We start from the raw sequence: 20,732 nt of genomic DNA, 5'->3' as shown, positions 1-20,732 counted from the left end.
TCTTATAAAACTCCTTGGGTTGCTGCTTCAAAAAGTCTGTATCTGGTTCCCTTGAGCTGTTTTTTCGGTTGCCCCAAAATGTAGAAGTCGCAAGGTGACAGGTCTGAGCTGTATGGCGGATGCTGCAGCGTTTCCCACTTGAACTTTGCCAGTTTTGTATTAACCACATAAGCGACGTGGGGACAGGCATTGTCGTGGAACAAGATGACCCCATTCGTCAATTTTCCACGTTGTTCGTTCTTGATTGCGATACATGCACTGCCGTTCTGGCGTTTCACAATATCGGAAACAATTGATAGCCTCTCAAGATTTAGCAAATTCGATCAGTAATGGACCCTGACGACCGAAAGAAAAGTCAACAACACCTTTCCAGCGGAAATGATGGCCTTTGCGTTCTTTGGGCGTGGTAAATTCGAATGTTTCCACTGTAAGCTTTGCCGTCGTGTTTCAGGCTCGTAGTAGTGGCACCAAGGTTCGTCCCCGATCATAATTGCAAACATGAAGTCGTCATCCTCATTGTGATACCCGATCAGATGAGTCAAGGCAGCGCGAAACTACTCCGTCTTCTCGCTATGGATCAAAATCTTGGGGATCCATTGCGCACCAAAGAGCCGATAACCGAGAAGCTCATGAATTAAGGCGTGAACCGAACCGTGACTGATGTTCAGACGGTCCGCCAGTTCATCGATGCTTATCCTCCGTTCTTGTTTCATCAGCTCATGAACCTTTGAAATTGTGTGGGGGGTGATTGCACGATGGTTTTGGCCCGGTCTTGGAATGTCTTTACAACGTCCTTTAAACCGTTTGCTCCAACGCTTCAAAGTGGTCAATGAGATACCGTGTTCAACGTAAACGGCAGCCATACGGCGATTAATTTCTGTTTCGGAAACACCTTTAGCTGTCAAAAACTTCGCGACACCGAGCTGTTCAACTTTTGAAGTGTCCATTATGTGACGCAACCATATTCAACCCAGTGTATGAGAGCATTAAAGAACATTTATCTTCACACCTGCGTGTCACTTTTGTAAATGAGACATGCCGTTCTCCTACGCACATGCCTCGCAGATAATGAACCGAACTATTATTGCGTGGTTAGGGTAGGCGCACTTTCATTTGACTCGCCCTCGTACATTAGAAATGCAAAGATACAATGGAATATACAAATGTGAAAATACGGCTTGATAAAGGACAAAAAAGTGTCACTGGAAACATAGTTCACTGCATGTATACACAAAACATCGCAACAAGATATTTAAGTATACGTATAAGTCTCCAATGAGTCTATTTATGTGAGAAAAAGTAACTGTATGTAATGCGTCAAACAAGGCAAATAAACATGTTGCACAATCATAGATTCACAGAATCCTAGATTCCGCCCCCATTCCATCCACTCCCCCCGATGTATTGCGTGCGACGGAAGGCGGCGCGCTTGCTCCCCGCTTTTCTCCTTTGCGCACACAAGACTGAGCCACCATCGTAGGCGCACCCATTCCACCTCCCCTCCTACACTTTCACTCGCACATACAGCATGCAGCGCGTGGTCACGATGTTATCACCCTTGGACTTTATACGAAACATGAGGGCGACGGCGACGGCAGGAATGCGCCTGGAGTGTCCATGTAATTGCTTTCGCAATAATACAATAAACGTATCCGGCAGCTAAAGCGTCCCGTCGCCCATTACTTTCCGCAAAAGAAGTATCAAAATCGAACTTTTACCATGCGACAATTCGTTGCGCCGCAACAATGTATTTTTTTTCTGCGAGGCGGAGGCACCGAAATGGAAAAAAAAAACGCATAGGAAAGTATGTTGACCAGAATCGAATGCCTACATCGGGCACCTAATGGGGCTACAGAATTAATACCGAAGAAAACATGAGACGATTGGCCCACTGAGAACCATACGCATATTGCTCAGTATCCTACACCGGCGAAACAAGACTTTCCGGAAAGGTTCCGCTCAAGGAACGTGGTGCAATACTTCGAGTCCCCACAGTGATGGCGGCGAGCGACCATTGTTTCTTTTTTCTCGTCTGCTAGCCAGAAAGTTCCCAAAACTCTGCAGGTGAAAATCCGCTCGGCCAGAGCAAACCGAACGCCCACCGAAGTGCATCGCGCGGTGGTCGAGGCCGTACGAGAAAAACATATGCGCTCTGGCTCGCTCTGGCAGCCCGCGGGTAGGGTAGCGAGAACAAAAAAAGTTGAAGAGGCTCAATGTGTTCTCGGCGAATAAAAGTCAAAATAGAAAAATAAATAAGAACGTAGTTACTTTGGCTGGCTTTAGTGTCTTGACATGGTTGTTCTGGCGTAGGTTAAAAAAGTGTTGATATTTTTTTATGTGACATGACGGCACAAATGAACCACCCCAACACATCGTCTCATTGGACCTCGCTGCGTGCTTTGTCAACTCGTCTGCTAGTGTGTTGATTTGGCTTGTCCCGTTGTATGTTCCGATGTAAGACTTTAGAAAAGTCAATGGACCTTTGGCGTCAAATGTTTATAACAACATTAAACCAACAAAGTTCCGCAATTGAAAATTTAAAGCACAACTTCGGAAATGTCAATGCATGTTTCACATCAAGAGCTTATGAGATTTATACCCATAAAGTTCCGCAATTGATATCCATGCGCTCCATAGATTCCGTGGCCTCAGTGAGATGCCGCGGCGAGCCCGCTCACCATCAAAGCGCCCTTGAAACTTTGTGCTCGGATGGGACTGCTTGGCGTTATGTGACAGCCGGTGTATGGGCGTTGCCACGAAATCCAGCCCGAGTTCGCAATCTTCGCGGTTAAATGTCTTTTCGGGCGTCAAAAAGACATTTTAGACAAAATCCAGAGTGATTTCCGGCGCCGGGGGTCGCTTTGGTCAGCGGTGCATGGACAGCACGAAAAAATTTCGGGGGGGGGGGGGGGCTGAAGCCCCATAAGCCCCCCCCCCCCCTGGCTACGCCCCTGCTTAAAGCGTCCACTAAGAAAAGAAAATTACGCAGAACCCACCTCCCAATGACTGTCGGTGTTAGTGCGATTAGCTTTCAAGCAGTGCAGCGACGCATCGTATTGCTGAATACACTTTGATTTAGAATATTTAGTGGTCGTTTTGAGACTTCCATTACTTTGGCTATTGTTAGATATGGGGCTGTTTCCTGCGCCTACTTCGAGTTCCCCAGACCACATCGAATTGCAGCACAACTATAGAAGCGCAGAAACGCGGAAAGCACATTCCAGAGGAGCGCTCGAGCAAACAAGTTGAAGGCCACAAGTTCACGTGCAAACAAGTTCGTACGCCGCCGGTAGCTATTCACTGCTTGACTCTTCCAGAAAGCGAGGGGATAGCCCGGCACTGTTGGAAGTAAAGTGGGTCCCAAACCAAGACGGCGGTATTGTGCCGGGACGGCCTGACGGCGGTAATGCGCCGTGACAGCCAGACGGCTGTGATGTACCGGGAAGGCCTGGCAGCATCGCACCGGTAGCCTTTGAAGAAGGCATTTGCCACCACAGCGGGGCCGTACCGCCGGGAGTAGGTGGGCCCTCGTACAATGGAGCCCAAGCGTCCCCCTTCTCCGCCTTTGAAGAACGCATTGCAAGTCAGCAAGGCAAGACCGCAGAGAGCCGCCGGGCGTGACACCGCCGCACGGGTGCCTACCATTGGCCGAAAATGGCGTCATCTGAGCGGACTCTCCCATTGGCCGAACATGACGCGACTTCCAGTCCTCGAAGGGTTTAAAAGAAGCATTCCAGAGAGACCAGAGCAGTCCCTGATCCACCTCTCTCGAACTTCTTGCCGCGGGACGCAGCGTCCGAGTTGTTGCCGGCCCGTAATGACTGTACGACTGTTACTTGACTCTCACCTCGCTGTATATAATGTAAAATAAAACCTCCAAGTTTGTTTTTCATCCCGAAGTCCGTCCTCGACCTCTACACTATGTGCAACGCACGCTTGATTCGTGATCGACCCACTTTGCGACGACACTGGCTCGCCAGGGTCGGTCGTGATCATGGCGGCACGACGACTGTACGACGACGGACGAAGAAGAAATGACGTCGATAGAACGACGAAGACGACCGCATTACGACAATGGTATGATGACTATGGCATGAAGAGAGTCTGATGACAGAGCTGGAATGACTTCGACGGCATCACGACCGCGAACACATGCGTAGGGGCCCAAGAAATTTCCTATGCTACTTCCCATGGTCATATGCTTTTCCCCAGGCGATGATTTCCTTAGCAGGAAAAAAACGATTAAGGGCAGCCACCGACACAGATTTAGATAGACACTGGAAAGTGCGTCAAGTTCTCCAAGAGCCCGAATCGCATTAACAATAGTTTCATCTTTTAAATGGCCTATTTCAAAATGCGCGAAGACTGCAGTGAGGAACGGGCAACAGTTGGAGACATGACAAACAATTGGAGGCGCGAATCGGGCGTCGTTCGGCGTTTCCATTCGGTGTTTTCATCAAGAAAAGAAGAACTATCAAAAAGCCCACGATGCATGCTTCGCTCTCTAGGTGACGCCACCCGGAGAGCGAAGCCATGGTGGGCTTTTTGCTAGTTTTTTATGGAAAACGCGAGAAGGAGTTGCGAAACTTTTTCATGCACATGTGGGAATAGCCCATTATCGATTGAGCGTGTTTGTTAGTATGTAGCTGTATCCACACACAGGTAAATGATGACGTAATCAACCTTCTAGAGGTATGCTTATAAGGGTATAGCAGAGTAAGAGCTTATGAATATTGCAGTGGCGTATAGCAGGACACCGCGCAGAAGCATTGACGACATTAAGGGCAACGAACACAGGAAACGAACAGATCGTTTTCTTTCAAGGCAGCGAAACACTTGAAATATTGGATGATTCGAGGAACACGTAGAAGGAGACAAAACGCAACACGACTGCAGCAATAGTGATGCCACCGCCAAATATTGTTTCTCACAAGATCCAGCTTTACGAGAAATTTTCTACCAATGTGTTCGTTATTGAGCACTGCCTCGTTAACACTCAGATGTGGAAACGAAACCCGTGGCTTGTCTGGACCAAAAACGCATGCAATGGCTGGCTCGCGTATTTTTGTACGAGCCATGGTTGCAATCCGTCATTTAAATGCATGTACCAATGTAAGCGAGCACTCTGACACGCGAAATTGTCGAAGCACATACAATCTTAAGACCTGCGGCCGAATGCGGCATTGTGTACCCTTTCTGTGCTTCCGAGCTCTAAAAAAAAAACACTATTGTGATTTCTCAGGGTATGCAGACTTCCATGTCACATATTCTCTCAGGAGTGTGCGCGTCGCTGTTTCCATCAATAAAATCACTGTTAAATCTTTGTGCTCTGTCCTGTCTATCCTTTCGCCCTCGCGCACTTCGCTAAGCGAATTTTTTTTAAAGATGAGCTTTCTTAAACACCGTTCGAGGAGTCATTGTTGCCCATTCGGTTCACGGCTTATGCCCACTATGGAAGATTGGCCAAGAAATGGCTGTATTATTCAAAGTTACAATCTCAAATAAACTTTCAGGACTGCTGTATACAGGAAGTGCTGTTCAAATGTGAAATTGTAGGTAGCCGGGAGAATATCTTTAGTTATTGAAAAGCACACACATACACACACGCACACGCACACACGCGCGCACACACGCGCGCACACACGCGCGCACACACGCACACACAGGAAAATGTACAAATATAAAAGGGGAATTTTGGTTGCGCTCCATAATTCCTGAACTGCGGAGCAAAAACACGCCTGTGGCTGAGTCGCATATTAAAGGCCTCAACTCGAGCAGTAAGCCCAACGCGCAACCTTGCTATCACTTGTTGACAGTGCTTAGCCTTTCGGGCGAAAGTATACTACCTGTTATTGTATCTTTATTTTTACTTTTCAATTAACAGCTTTGACGCGAACTGCGGTCACCAGGTATATGTCGCTTTTAACATCCATCATACACTACTTAACAATTATACGCATGAATCATACGATTGATAGCTAATCGCACTGAAGTCGCCAATCCCCTCAAAAAAGATGCATACATCGCCAATTTTTCGTCCAAGGATACCTACGAAGTGGGTGAAATGCGCCTATAATGCTAACTCATCATTGCTGTCTCTATGAGGCAGACGGTGCGAACTAGCTGTCCAGAGATAATGCTTTGTACGTTTTTTTTCCCACAGGAACGGGCGACGGAACAAAGGCAGAAGTGGAAACATTGCCCCGATGGGGCAGTAGATGGCTCGGAAGACGTGATGTGGCAGCCACGTGACGGATAGGTCACGGCGGTGTCGCATAAGATAAGAAAAAAAGAAAGAAGGACGAACGAACAAACCGTTTACGAAGATAAAAAAGCTTGACTTTAATACAGGAAAGAATGGAGACGTAGGTGAATGCGCGCGTGTCACGTAACGAGTAGCATTAAATTATACGCCGCGGCGGACCAGACCAGGTGTCTACAGGCCCACGTCCGAGGGTGCGCACGAGTCGTACTCAGAAATATGACACAACAACCGGGACGACACAGGACGTACAGGCAGTACAGGTTCAAGCGGAATCACGCCGAGACGCCGTCTCCGAAGCCAAGGAAGGTCGCGAACTTAGCGGGATCATCCGCATGGCGAGAGCGCGGTGACCTGTGCTCGAAGACCGGATCAACCAAGACGGCGCCGGCACGTCTGAAACTAGGGACGTCCAACGAGTAAACGTACGACGTCCCACTCGCAGGACCGGCAGCGTCGGACACGCGAAGCGAGGGTCTCGGTACAAGGTGCACTATACACCACGAGCTGCTGGACGAAAGTGGCCAGCAGGTGGCATTGCACCGCACGTGCGCGTTAAAGGTTCGGACTCTGCAACAGCGAAGAGCAGGTGTTCCTGCGCAGTCCGGAAAAGACCCGGACCGCACAATCGACGTGCGAGAGGCGCGGAAGCGTCGAGAACTGCCACGGACGACTTCGGCGATGCGTCGGAGAATGGCGGAGTGCCGGAGCTGCCAGGTCAGCAGCAGTAAAGGCAGGGGGTCTGGCGCTACCAGTGCGTGTCGTGACAAGGTAAGCGGTGTCTGCGAAACGTTTAGAGGATAAGAACTAAAAAGGGCGCCCCAAGCAACACAAGGGGACAGACAACGGCGCTAACTCGCTCGCGCCGTTGTCTGTCCTCGTTTGCGCGTGTCCTGGTGGCGGACATCACGCACTGCGACGAATCTACATGTGCCGACTAGCCAGGATCTCGCTTCTTAAAGAGTTGAACGTAACCTTTGCGTATACGCGAACTCGACGCGATTAAGTCGAGCCGAACATCGAGCTGACCGTGCAGCCCGAGCCGACTGCGCTTATGTCTGGACAATCGGATCGGTTGAGGCGACCCACTTCTTGCAGGCGGGTTGATGGAAGTGGCTTGGGCTCGGCCATACCCACTACGGAGTTCGCACGAACACGTAGGCTGACGACTGCACTATATTAGGCGGCTTGGCAAGTTCATTTCTCATCGCGCGCGCCCCGACAGCCATTTTTAATTTTGTCCTTCCACATCAAATGAGGGATCATTCACTAATTCAAAGTGATAATCAGAGTAAGGAAGGCAATCACGCGCTTACTCAAAATTTGGAATTCGACTTGCACAGCTATAGCATCCTTCGTTCACGTATGAACAATAGGAAAGGACCAAGAGAGGATTCATAAAAAATTTGACAGATTATAAACTGTATAGCTGTCATGCCTTGTGTTAGAGTGCTTGTTACGGCATCCTTGTCACGCGGATTGTTGCGGGAATCGTTGCAACCGAGACCGAGACGCGCATTGTCGTTTTCGCATCGCACAATGTTTCCAGACGGCCACGCCAAATCGTGGTGGTAGACGTCGTCAGAGTACGGTGCCGCCATGTGCAAAAATTGGAGGACGCTTAAGCTTTGCCTTCAAGAGTGGAACGCGATAGCGTTATCGCACCCCGTTCGCACCGCCTACTCAAACGCGCTACGCCAGCCAAACGTCGCGATCGGCACAGATAGCCGGGCCCCGACGCGCCATGGAGACGGAAGCGATCATGGGGCGAGTGGCGCGCCACGTGTCGGGGCAGCGCCGTACATTGCGAGGAAGGGGTCTTCTGTTTTTGCCGCAAGATGGCTCTGCGTGTGCGCAGAGCGCAGAAGAAATTTAGCGGAAACGTACTTCGCTACTCGTGAAACTGCGACTTCTGTAACTTACATGGTCATAATTACCGATATACACCGCAGCATAACTTTCTACTGCACGTTTCTAAGGCAACACCGCATTCACTAGAGGCGATTTTGTCCCGTTTTGAAGGAACGAACTCGTGGCTGAGTGGTAGCGTCTCAGTCTCACACTCCGGACTTTCTTCCACCCCATCATTCCCACCACCCCATCTTGTAAGATGTTTTTTTATTTATGAAGTGCCTTCTGGGATTTATCACTCACGGCCAACACCGCGGACGCCGACGACACCGGGTTTTCTGCGACACGAGCTCCTTAACGCTGTCGCGTTAAAACATGACGCTCACGTCGCTCCGCCTGCATCAAGGAGGGAGCAGTGGAACGTTTGGCTTATCGCCTATTAAAAGCGTGCCGTGTGCGGCCAGCGCACTGTGAAGGCGAAGTTGCTTATCGTAGCATAGTTCGGTGTCGATGTGAGGACCCCGCAAGGCGATATGGAGATTCGCTGGTACTGAAAGAGGGAACGGGGCACGTCGCTGTTGCCACGTGACACATTTCTTGTTCCCATGGAATATAGCGGCTGCGTTTAAATTAAAGATTGCGTTTTCTGAAAACACATATTAACTGGTTAAAAAAAGAATCGTAGCTGTGTTGGGGGATTTTTGTGTTTACGAACGTTGGCGCCGTTTAATCCTGCGAAAAAAAGCAGGATGCCGAGAAGTGAACAAAGTGCTGTTCAGCGCTATGTTCCCTCCCCTGTCCTCTTTGTTTTTTGTTGCACTGTCTATCAGGAGTATGAACCACGTTCTACCAGCCAACCCGGCGCTACAACCTGCAGATATACACAGTAGAACCTCGTTCACACGTTTTGGGAAAAACCGCAAGAAACGAAACGCACTAACCGGTGAAACGTACGATCCGGAGCCACTAAAAAATCACCGCCCAGGCACGTACTCCGTACAGAAGAACGCTGGAACAGCTGAAATGTGCGACCCCGGTGTGTATCACTGGTTTAATCCCGACAGTTCATTAAACGACGGCTTGGTAGGCTGCCGGCTCCTCGGTGCACAATTGCTGGCACGTCGTAGACGAGCTCGCTTCCGTTTCTGCTCACGGCGCTGCTCATCGAAAGCTGCCTGCTCCTCGGGAGTACGTATGACGTGTGGCCTATTCTTGTGCCGATGCTGCCCTAGGCACATGTAAAATGGTCCGTTGCAGGGAAAACAACGCTGGCTGTAGGGCAAAATGTATAACTGCTACATGACTACTGTCGAAAACACTAAATGACATAATATAAGCATTATTCACAGGTTGTCGTGAAGGCTTCCTCAGCAAAATTTATTACAAGGCTTGCGTTACCCGTTTTGTTTCTTCAGTGCTTCGGAAGCTTTAGTCGTTGTTTCACTTCTGATAGTTTCGCGATACTTTATTTAGAAAACAGTAGCAAGACCTAGCCAGCCAGTTGTCGCGAAATATGCAAAAATTCTTCCCGGAAATACCGAGTAGTTGCTCTTCGAATCGGAATAATTAGTGTGAAATATTTCACTCGTATTTGAAACTTCGAATGTTTGCCCAAAACTAACGAGATATTTATCGAGGAACTGCTAGAATTCGATTTCTGATGGCGGCATGCATAGTTGCCACACAGGTTACTAAAGAAGTTTAGCCGCGAGGAGCTGAATGAGTGAGTAACGGCGTCATCGCACTTTGCTTTTGTTAATCGCAATGCAGCCTTTGGAAACCTGCGTAGGTACTCTCGATCGCTCGATAGTGTATTGAGAAATCTTCTCACAAATTTGAGTACCTTTAAGCAAGGCAAATGTTTTCAAAAAGATCTCCTTCACCATCAAGTAACTTTTAACCAAACTCTTTCACATAATCACAGAAATTTAATAATACAGGAACTTTCTGGCCCAGTATTGTGAATTGCTACCGTTGTGTCGACATATTCGCCTGAGCTGACGCACGGCCGCTCAGGATCGCGCGTCTCCAAATGGCCGGTTTGCCCCCGCCGTCCGCTTCATCGGTGGGAGCGCTGATTGCCGAGACAGATCAGCGTGTGTGTGTGTGTGCGTGTGTGTGTGCGTGCATGCGTGTGTGTGTGTGTGTGTGTTTGCGTGTGTTTGTGTGTGTTTGTATGTGTGTGTTTGTGTGTGTTTGTGTGTGTTTGTGTGTGTTTGTGTGTGTGTGTGTCCATTTTTTGGCTCCATCGCTCGGTCACGCCGCCACCGACGACGACGGGTTTTCTCGTAATCGTGCACATAATGCTTTCGCATTAAAAAAAAGAAACACTAAATTAGACGCTACCATTGACGCGTCCGTGTGACTAGAGCATTGTTAGAGCTCACCGGGAGGCGCTATTACGAGCAGTGGCAGGGCACACAGTGTAGGGCACACTGGTACAAGTACGATCACAGGCAAACGCCGCCAGCGAGGCGATCAAACACGGCGAGGGGCAACGGGGTCATCTGGGCGCCTACATAGAACTCGACTGCCGCGAGCGGCAACTGCTGCAGCTGCGTGACGCAGGCGGATCGACGGGGACCACGAACGCCTAAAGTCCCTAGATAGAAATAAAGTCCCTAGAGCAGAACATATAGGGACTCTAAGAATGTCTGCATGCCGGGTTCTCGTGAAAAAAAAGGCGTTCGGTGTTTGAAGAGAGGGCGGCGATATAGAGTAATGGGGGAGCGGGGGGTACAGCAGTGTCCGTGTTGTGTGGAGTCGGTACCCCTATTTTCATCGTGCCAGCCCCAACTACCTCTTTGAGAAGGTCGTCGCATGTTGATGACGATGATGATTTTCATACTATGGTACATGTCCCCAACGGTGGATTCGCGAAGCAGCGGGTTGGTACATTTGAAATAAGTGAGGAGAAACGAAGAAATATGGGGCAATATGAGAGTTGTCACAATGCTCCTTTATGGTTTTATGCGAAGCATATTAACGTAGGTTTCGGGCCTTCGCGCGACGCCCGGCGGTGGCCACCATTGACCTTCAAGTGACCTTCAAGTAGGTCACGTGACATGACGTCACGTGATGACGTCACACCGGCTGCAGATGGGGCCTCATATCGCGCCGTCGGTCGCCTCCCGGCGGTGGCCACCATTGACCCTGAAGTGAGATCACATGATGTGACGTCACGTGATGACGTCACACCGGCTGCAGATGGGGCCTCATATCGCGCCGTCGGACGTCGCCCGGCGGAGGCCTCCACGCTTCGGTTCGCGCCGTCGCGCGCGACGCGGCGGCGGCGCCACCATCGCTGCATCACGTGATATGTGACGTCACGCCAGGGATGAAGCGGCGCGCGCCCGCCGTCGCATCAGTCTCTGTGCCCGCAACCGCGCCAGCGTCTTTGCGCCGGGCGTGTATGCGGTCAAGATGCCTCCAAACGCTAAGGATACGCTAAGGTTAAGCCCAGTGGATGCTTCGCATCCACTGGGCTTAACCTTGATAAGCCTCCAATTTTTTCTTTATGCCAGAGATGTAGGAATGAAATGGGCAATTTTATAGCATTTCATTCACCGCTTCACGAAACCTTCAGTTCATGTATATCTATAGATTCGGAAATGTGCATCGGATTGACATAATGTTGTTTTTTTCTAACGCTGACTAATACTCCCATACGGAGGAGTTCAAATAACTTAAAATTATGCCTAACAGCAATATTACGAGTATTACTTAGCCTCCAAGTATAAAAATGTGCTTCATTATTCCTGAAACTGTTTTTCTGGACATGTATTCTTTTAACTAAGTATCACAATGGTGCACTTTTAGGAAAGTGAAAAAAAATTCAAGCGCGCTCCATTTCGCTGTACTATCCACTGACGCAAAATGTAGCATGCGCAGTATACTCAACAGCGGTATTCGGCATTCAAAATGTTTAGTACTTGTCACATTTATTTTATTGAATTGTATCTTCACTGTGTATTGTGTTCAAAACGAATGCATATTGCTCACGTTGTAAGCCATAAACCAGGAAGGCACGGGACACTTTCAAGTGAAGTAGTTTGCTGGGCCAGTTGGTGCACAGTGAACGTATAATGGTTTCCAGCAAGTACGGACGCAGTGAAGATTGTTCGCATTTAGCTCGGTCCTGCCCGCATAATTTGGATGTGGACAAACATAACTTGAAGCTGAACCGCCTTTTTCTAGATCATTTAATCAAAAGCTTCGCTCCACATGGATTACAAAATGTGCGTTAGATGCGCGTTGGACAAATGAAAGGCTCTATCGACGACACAAATCATGAGGACGGTCGATGAACCAAGGCTGCAACTCAACCCGGACATCCTGCTCTTGGGAGGCATCGGAACTTCTCCCACTGTCCAGACTGTGGGGAGGCGTACTGCTCCTTATCCCACATGCTCTGGCCATGCCCTGCGTTACGCAGCTCATCGCTAACCACTCTAACCGACTGGGAGGCAGCCCTTAGGAGCGGCGACCTCTCAGAGCAACTACGGGCTGTCCAGAGGGCCTGCGACAGGGCGGAGGACCCCGATCTTCCTACCCCGACGTGGGTGCGGCCCGCGACGGCCTCGGGGACTCCCTGAAAAGGGAGGTACCCTAACGCTGTTCCTCAGGACCATTAGTAAAGTTCTTTGTCTGTCTGTCTCTCGACACTGCGGCGGCGAGGAGACCATCGAACACGTGCTCTGCCACTGTCCTCAATACAGCGCGCACCGGCTGTCACTAGCGACAGCGTTGGCACGCCTTGACGACAGGCCACTTTCAGAACGGTCAGTTTTGGAATGCCGACGTGAACTGTCGTCGCAGCAAAAGTCGGTCAAGGCTTTGTTGACTTTTCTTCGTCACAGTGGCCTATTAGAAAGACTATAATGACCCCATTTCATCCCTTTTCATATTTTTTTCTCACGCTTTCATTTTTGTCATGCTCTTCTTTCCGTCTTTACTTCCCCTTTCCCTTCCCCTAGTGCAGGGTAGCAAAGCAGAGGTTATAAGTCTGGTTAACCTCCCTGCCTTTCTCTCATTTGCATCTCTCTCTCTGTCTGTCTCTCGCGCCAACGAACACGAGCAAGGCCACCTCAAGTAACGCCCGATCCCGAAGTCAAGCTGAGCGAATTAACGACCAAAAACGCGTCCACACCCCGCATCCTCGGGCATCCTTTTAGATAGAGGTGGGGCCGGCCTATCAAAAATCTAGAAACTTGAAGAGCGTATCACGTAAGTCGTGCACTTGGTGAAGAGAGTGGCCAACCGAAGAGATTTAGCTACTACACGATTCAGGGAACCCCTGTTGGGAAAGTATCCGCATTTACATATCCCGGAGTTAATTTATCCTCTGATTTATCTTGGAACGAGCGCATTAATACCATAACCAGTAAGGCATCCAAAACACTCGGCTTCATTAAACGCAACTTATACTTGTAGAACTCTGCTACTAAGTTATTAGCATCCATTATTTACGCAACCATTATTTGCAATCTGCATCAAACCTATCTGATCGATCAATTCGAAGCAATACAAAATAAAGCAGCAAGATATATGTCACAAAGAAATAGTCGCGAAACTACAGTGTTACGGATATCAAGGAATCACTTTCATTGCCCTCTCTTCAAAACCACCGATTAATAACATTGTTATCACATTTTCACGCACTTTGTCATAGTAAATCCCTGTTCCGCGAATCTTACATCAATGCAGCTCATAGTATTTTTCAGCGTTTGGTCACCCATTTAAAGTGCAACCCTTTTTTGCTCGCACTAATCTGTATCGTCATTCACCATTACTTTTGGCAATATATCATTGGAATAAACTACCGAGATACGTTGTATCTGCCATTAACCATGATGTATTTGTTTTTGTTAACAAGTTGAAGATTTCTCTAAATGTGTGATTATTTCTGCGTTGAGCGCTGACTTGCGTATGCTGTTCTTTCTGTATATAATTATGTCACTGTATCTTACCAATGTTCTTTTTTACACGTTTTTAACTGTAACTGGCTCCCTCTCCCCCCCTATGTAATGCCCGAGTGGGCCTTGAGGGTGTATGAATAAATAAATAAATAAATAAATAAATAAATAAATAAATAAATAAATAAATAAATAAATAAATAAATAAAAAATGGCTGTGGCTTAGGTAAGGTTAAGCCCAGGATGCGAAGCATACTAGCCTTTATTTTAGTTGTTGAACCACTGTTTAGCCTGGTGAACTGCTGTTGCTTGGCTATATTTGGTTCGGCTAAACGAAGAAACAACTCACGCGTTACTCTGCTTCGCCTTCAAGAGTGGAACGCGACAGCGTTCCCGTCGACCCGCCAAGGGGTGTAAGACAATGGGCTACAGGGCAGCGACTACGCGCCCGCATTGGACGCGGTGAGCGTCGAGCAAAGCAGCGTTCGGCGCGGCAACGAAATGTGCGCCTGAGTAAGAGACGCACGCCTTAGAAACAGCTCGTTTCTAAGGCAACACCGCATTCACTAGAGGCGCTTTTGTACCGCTTTGAAGCATCGTACTCGTGGCTCAGTGGTAGCGTCTCCTTCCCACACTCCGGAGACCCTGGTTCGATTCCCACCCAGCCCGTCTTGCAAGAGTTGAGCCAAAGCCACTTCTCCTCTGTCGTGACGTCACGGTGTCACGTGGTTTCATGGCGACACCGCCGCGCCTGAGGAGCTGGGTTGAGCTCTCGTAATATGCTTCGCATAAAAATTGGAGGACGCTTAAGCTTCACCTTCAAGAGTGGAACGCGACAGCGTTCTCGTCGACCCTCCAAGGGGTGTAAGACAATGGGCTACAGCGCAGCGACTACGCGCCCCGCATCGGACGCGGTGAGCGTCGAGCAACGACGCGTTCGGCACGGCAACGAAATGTGCGCCTGAGCAAGCGACGCACGCCTGAGCCGTAGAAACAGCTCGTTTCTAAGGCAACACCGCATTCACTAGAGGCGCTTTTGTACCGCTTTGAAGCATCGAACTCGTGGCTGAGTGGTAGCGTCTCCGTCTCACACTCCGGAGACCCTGGTTCGATTCCCACCCAGCCCATCTTGCAAGTTGTTTTTTATTCATGAAGTGCCTGCTGGGATTTATCGCTCACGGCCAACGCCGCCGACACCAACGACACCGGCGTTTCTGCGACACGAGCTCCTTAACGCTGTCGCGTTAATAAATAAATAAACAAATAAATAAAAGGCCAGACTAGCTCCACCTCACGCACGCGCGCACTCGTCGTCAGCCGCCTCACGTACGCGTCTTTCCTCGACTTAAAAAAAAAACATCAAAAGAGAGAAGCTGAACATTCGCTTAGGCAAGGTACACAAGCTCGCTTCGCGCCTTCCCCCCAACTCGTCTACAGAGAAACTCCTACAATAGGGCGCACCAAACACGTGGGAGAACTCGCCAAAGTGCAACGTACCAGCCTGTTAGGACGCCTGAACCTCACGAAAACGGGCCGGGCCACCTTACGCCGGCCGGGATACGGCGTAGAAGGCGAACCGAACCGCAAGCAGCGAACATGCCACTGCAAATCGGAAACCAAATTTCAGTCTCTCCTGTCCCACGAAACATGTGCAACCGGAACACCAGGCAACAAGAAGATAGGCAAAAAGCGCTCGCACTGCGGCGCTCCTACGGGAAAGTGCAAACGTCCACGTCACCGACGCAGCCAAGTAACAGAGGCAGGCAGGTATGCGCCCTTCGTGCAGCTACCAATCTAAAGGAGGTACTTGCAGCGTCCACGGTACACGCAGCAGACACAGACAATGCGGAAGAGGTACAGCAATAGCCCTCGCAGCCGCCGCGGCTGAACTAACAGACTGGGTCACGATCCTGACAGACTCGCAAACAGCGTGCCTCGGTTACACGACAGTCAGAACATCGACAGCCGTCTTACGCCGCATCCTCGAACGCGCCAGTCCCGTGCCCGTACTGCGCATCGTCACGACAGCGCGCGACCTTCGACCCAGCAGGCAACGAAGGAGCCCGCGCTGCAGCCCGGCTAGGAGACAAAGTAACGTTATGAAACATCGTTCCAGCGCACAAGTGAACACGGACTCCTTTATACTCTCCTCCTCCTCCTCCTCCTTTATACCGGCTTTCGTGTTGTCGTTCGCTTCTCGTCAGGAGTTCAGTCATGCCGTGCGACACCGTGACTGAACTCCTGCACCCCTCGGGCTGCCCTTCACGACACAGGACACTTCTACGTGCGCTCCTGACATTCGCCGAGGCTGTCGGCCTCGCCGACCGCCTTTAGCTCTGCTGTTTCTGGTGCTCTTTCTCTCCCCCTACTTTCATTCCCTACCCCCTGTGCAGCGCGGTAGAGGTGTCCTCTGCTGAGAGACAGTTACTGCGCTGCACTTTACCCCAGCCTTTAATTCCCATCAAGAATCTCCTTCTCTCGCTTCTCGTCCGTGTTCAATTGTGCGCTGGAGCGATGTTTCATAATGCTAATCACAACCAACTAGCCCAGCTGTCCATACTTAGCGACAAAGTAACGGTCGCTCCAGCGAAACCCCTACCGCGCAGGTGCATAGACGTACTCCCTCACGACAGACTGGGGATAAGAACGCATACCCCGCCACGCCCGAGGCTCTCGATAGAGGACTCTATGTATAGTTCACAGACAACTACACAACCGAACACTTTCCCACACGGCATGATATACCGTCATACCTCGCTGGTGAAGCAGCGCAACTGACACGGACGCGGTGAAGACACACAACTAGCCCAACTTTCCACATTACTGAACGATATGCCATCTCATTTGCCCTCACACGTTACGAACACGACTGCAAATTCTGCCGCACGCCCACAACCTGTGCCACATAGTATGGAAATGCGACCGAAAGACCAACACGTTATCCCTCATCCCGCATCGGAGCAGTGGGAGACCCGCGCACAAGCCTCGAAGGATGGATGGATGTTATGAGCGTCCCCTTTGGAACGGGGTGGTGGGTTGCGCCACCAAGCTCTTGCTACTATACTGCCTAATATTCTACCTAGGTTAAACAATGAAAAAAGACACAAAAAAACACTATAAACTACCACGCCCAAATTTTCTGATCCCCTATAGCGAACCGTGCTTTTGTACGTCTCCGTCTTTTGTCGTTTCCCTACTTTTCTTCCACCAATCCTCCAGTCGCCTCTTACTAATGTCTATTGCGGACATGTTTGCTTTACCACTGCTTCAACCCTGCTGACCAACGCCACCTGGCGAACAGGGCAAGGGAGGCGGCAAGGTCACGTGGCTTCCTAGACTGAGGAGGCCACCCACAAGGAAGGCGACCAAACAGCTTCGCTTGTTCTCAATAAAGTTCAGTATCTCTATCTCCTATAGCGTTAGCACGTGACCCCCTTGACGGTCGCTTTCCCCCAGCGTGGTTGTTACGTCACAGGTTTGCCTTAATCGATTCGTCAGCCGCCCGGTGATCGAGTTCTCCGTACTCGGCTCGACTGTGAACGTCTGTCTCCCTCTTGCACTCGTCCAGCTATTATCGATCTCCGCTGTGGCGCCGGAATTCGTCGTAGCAGACGACAAAGAGTCCGCCTTTTCAGGATCTCCGGTCAGTCAATGCATCGATCGTACGGCGTATGAGCCGGCGAATGCCAGAACCGCAAGGGCATCAGGTGCATCGCTTACTCTTTTACTCCTCTCATCAGTAATTAAAAACAATCGTCGCTACTTCGTTCATTTAATGAACAGGCGTGATTTGATGCCTGCCTTAATAGGACAAAAAGAAGCAGCGCATGACCACTGATCGATTGTCCAATTCTTTGTGAACCTGTCAACCGAGCCATTGATCGGAGGGGTTAATAACTCGTTTGTAAATCGATAAAGCAGCAATTATTAATGGCTTGACTAGCAGTATGAGTACTGCATTTTACCGAAGAAAAAAGAAGCATGGGCCACGAAGCTGTCGAATAAATAGACTTCGAAAAGAAAAGAAAGATCTCGCAAGACGTGGCTACGAGAGGTCTCACATACGTGGGATGTACTGTCGAAACTCGACGGCACAGGGCAACGTTCCCGGGTCACGAGTTTCGAGAAAGAATGATTGTGTCCTTGATGTATTTGTTGTTGTTCCCGTCTTCACGCGCTTCAAGTTGGTGACTGCAACGCGCTTTGCCACCGACTGGCAGCGTCTCTGCGTTGATCAGTATTCATCAGAGAGCTTCAGCACAACAGAGCGGTGCTACCGATCGACGGGTGCCGGAAATACGCGGATGTGGGAAGCAGCGGTGGCGGGCGCATCCCGTGGAGCTGCGTTTGACCAAAAATGTCCGCAATCTTTTACAGCAGACATCGCCGCGGTTGCATCCGACGAACTGTCTCCAACTTGTCTCCAGGCGCAAACGCGGCGACAGCGAAATAATGTTAAGAAGGTGGTTTTACGCATTTTTCCTTTTCGAAGAGAACTGTTTGCTGATCACAAAGTCGCAAGGTGTCGCTGCAAGCACTGCTGCTCAATGGAGATGATGTCGATGATGATTTGTTGTCACCGTTCAGAGTGGTAACAAATAGTCACCTAGACTAATTGCTAATTATTAAACATTGCATATGACCTTCCTGATTTTATTTTAACAGGTAATTCTACACTATTCAATACTAATTCCACAGATATTTGGAAATTTATGCTCCATATTAATTTCGAATAATCCACGCATTTCTTGGCCAATCCCCCATCGTGCGTAGGAGTCACATGTGTGACAGGCTACAACAGCAACAGCAACAGCAGCAACAACAACAACAACAACAACAACAACAACAACAACAACAACAACAACAACAACAACGACAACTATACATGCGTTTCGGTCCAGCATTTGCCTGCACAGCCTTAATTGTTTTTTCCTCCAAAGTTCCATATCTATACCTTGTGCCACTACCCATGCCTGTAACACATCCGGTCGAATCAATATTTTACCAGCTTTTTTTTTTACCAATACTCTAAACGTCTCTTGCTTATCTGGACTGCTGACCGGTTGATGCTCCTATCCACCTTAAATCCCAGCGCTTCTGGAACATGTGCGTTACCTACGGGTCTCGCTGGGTGAATACCTTCGTATTCCATTAGTATGGACTGCAGAATTGTCTCCGGATTTTTGTTGTAGCAGACACACGCCTCACCCGGTTGCAAATATTTGCTTCAGGTCCTGGAAGTTTCACAGCAATGCGACAATTAAGAGGCAGCCTGGCTCTCATTCGCGCTTCTGGTGACGTATACACCTACGTGCGGCTTTTTCGTGTCTGGGGGGTCTGTCCAACACCTTCTCTGCATCTGTCCCAAGTGTGACGACCTGCGCCTTCCTATTCCGCACTACGTTGTATGACCTGGTTTCAAGATCGTTTGCCACACGCTCGTGAGCCCAGAAAGCGATATGTGCAGCACTGCCGTTTCGGAAGTCGACAGACTTCAGAGAGTGACTGTACATTCTATGTGTTTACTTCCGCATGAAGCAGCACGCTTAGCGTTTTGGTAATTGCGAAGCATTCTCTGCCTAATTGCGAGAACTTCTGTTTTGGTAGAGGTAAGTTCCTGCCCTGCCCAGCTTTCGGTCGACTGTCAATAATATCAAATAAATATACCTAGCTAGCCCTGTGGTGGGGCCATAAACTTCGGTCTCTCAGCCCTACAGCACTATGAGCTAACCATAATGTGACAGTCTTTTCCTCTTTCATATTGTATTTGTTGAAGTAACATGTAGAGCAATCTGTTTAGCAATCTCTAGTGACATTCCCAAATACCGGACGCGTAGAAACACAATAAAACAATCGCCCGATGTGCACAGTTCAGAATGGCGGGGCACAATGACATTCACACCCACACAGATGAGGCACCATCGCTGTTCACAGTTCCGGTGAGAACGACTTCAATAAAATGCGCACCGTGTTTGAGAATAGCGGTGAGGACAAGTACTTCACCGAGACAGGGGCATGTATACCAGCTCGGCCGAAAGTCAACTTCATCATGAATGCGTTTTGTGCGCTCAGCCATGCGGGAATGAAATGCAGCCCCGAGGGAACGATTGCTTCGGCGTTGCGGGGCCTCATTCGCTTGCGATTGCGGCCTAATACCAACCTCTCCAGGTGTCATTAGGCCACAGTCTCAAGCGGCCAGTTGGGACACCAGTGTCGACTGGCTCTTCGAGACGAATGGCGGGTTCGTCAAGTCGAGCAGCTCCCGCGGGTTTTCGCTGAAGTTAACAGACGCAGGAATTGAGACGCGCGAACAACAGTCAACCTACCCTTGTGTTTCGCGCGCATCACGTGGTATAGCAACAAGTGGCTTACATAAGCGAGAGCGTCCCAGTGTCTCCTAAAGCCCCTTAAACTTCGTAAAGTAGTGCCACGCTTTGAAGAATGCCGCCTCCTCCTCGCGCGCTCTGGCCGAGGCCAACGCCGCGTCGCTATTGGCCTAATAGCATCACGTGGGCCCTCGCGCCGTGCATCGGCGCCATTTTTGCTCGAGGAGCGTCTACGGAGTGGCGAGGAGCGCATGTTGGCACCCTTGCTACGCTCGAGCAATGTAGGCGTCGCCACGGTCGAGGTGGGAACGTGAAAGAGAGGAGAAACGAGGAGAAGTGAAGGCGGAGGAGGAGAGCGTCGCTACTTTACGAAGTTTA

At 49.7% G+C, this 20,732-nt stretch overlaps 1 protein-coding gene and 1 long non-coding RNA gene across 2 annotated transcripts in view; one reads left to right on the top strand and one right to left on the bottom strand.

The window, feature by feature from the left end:
• Positions 1 to 20,732, bottom strand: part of LOC135898634 (uncharacterized) — a 206,154-nt gene that overhangs the window by 166,731 nt on the left and 18,691 nt on the right. The gene's annotated exons all lie outside the window — the stretch shown is intronic.
• LOC135898633 (forkhead box protein K2-like) overlaps positions 6,361 to 20,732 on the top strand; it is a 97,601-nt gene continuing 83,229 nt past the window's right edge. Inside the window, exon 1 of the mRNA XM_065427689.1 lies at positions 6,361 to 7,033. The gene's annotated coding sequence lies outside the window, so the exon portion shown is untranslated. The remainder of the gene's footprint in view (positions 7,034 to 20,732) is intronic.

Source organism: Dermacentor albipictus, chromosome 8 (assembly GCF_038994185.2).
Source record: "Dermacentor albipictus isolate Rhodes 1998 colony chromosome 8, USDA_Dalb.pri_finalv2, whole genome shotgun sequence".
Classification (NCBI taxonomy): Eukaryota; Metazoa; Arthropoda; class Arachnida; order Ixodida; family Ixodidae; genus Dermacentor; species Dermacentor albipictus.
This window is presented reverse-complemented; position numbering and strand designations above follow the sequence as displayed.